The sequence below is a fragment of the Nanorana parkeri genome, unplaced genomic scaffold (genome assembly GCF_000935625.1).
Source record: "Nanorana parkeri isolate BGI_ZX_2015 unplaced genomic scaffold, ASM93562v1 scaffold106, whole genome shotgun sequence".
In the NCBI taxonomy this organism is placed as follows: Eukaryota; Metazoa; Chordata; class Amphibia; order Anura; family Dicroglossidae; genus Nanorana; species Nanorana parkeri.
Window position 1 is genome coordinate 215,996 of NW_017306374.1, and position 1,292 is coordinate 217,287.

The following is a 1,292-nucleotide window of genomic DNA, read 5'->3' on the forward strand; positions in this document are numbered from 1 at the left end:
TATATGTCAAATACAATTTTTTTTTACACTTTTTGCATCTCAGTGCTTCCCCAGCCTTCCTCAGCCACTTCCTTTCTACATACACTTGCTCCAGTGTTGGCTACATATTATTGCTCTTCACTGGCTTCCTGAAAGTGACATTGGTGGGCCTTGTTGGGTAGCACAGTGGCTTAGTGGCTAGCAATCCCACTGGGATCCTTTGTATAACAATAATATCTGTTAAATGTGTGCCAACACTATCAGCTGCAGTGTTAAACATAGGTGAATGTGACAGGAATTGTAGAAGTACAGTTGAGAGACAATTGTCACCCCATAACCTGAAGTGCCCAAACAAGGACCATCGTGACAGGATTGCCAGATATTTATTTAAATATAAAAATCTAGTTCTCTTTGCTGTTTGACTGGTTGCAGCTAGGGGTGAGCATCTCTGAACATGGAAGCTACATTGGGCCACCCACTAAATCAGCTGTGGGCCGGGGGATTTTCCTCCCTGCAGCTGTACATACACAAAGGGGCAGATGATTGTGCTAATCTCATTGACCTTATATAGCCATATAGAACAATGTAATTGACCAAATTTAGCCATGTGGCCATATAAGGTCAATTACATCACTGCATCCCACCCCTTTGTTTATGTGCAGCTGAGTGGAGGATAGAAAGGCGCTTCCTTCTATGTTCAGTCTGATCCTGAGCTCATCACTAGTTGCACCTATCCAAAATCATTAAGTACAATACTGGACTAGTTTTCTTGCATTGTATGTGAGGACATCCAGGGCCTGCCCTCATACTGGGAGCTTCGGAGAGCACCAGCTACCAGAGAATTCAGGAATAAGGCAAATGTTGTGCTTATTCCTATCACTGTAGACCAGCCGTTCTCAACCAGTGTGCCATTGCACCCTGGGGTGCCTTTTGGCTTTCTGATGTGAAGAGGGCTCCTAATGTGAGAGGGGGGACTCTGATGTTAAGGAACTTTTTTCTGCAGTCCTTCCTTAAATTCCATACAAGATGCTTATCTAGGATAAGGGTCAGGTTTTTGGAGAGGCCACACGTTTTTTTAAATTTTTACTTTTATGTTTTTATTTATTTATTTTTAAAATATATTTATTTATAACAATAAGAATAAAAATACAATGAGATAACATCATTTTGTCATTACAATAGTAAGAACAGAAACATAGTAAGTCCATAGCAAAAAAAAAAAAAGAACAATACAGCACATTTATATTTGGAGTGCCACAAGATTGATTTGTGCCGCTGAGGGGGGTGGGGGTGATAGAAAGGTTGCCGTAACT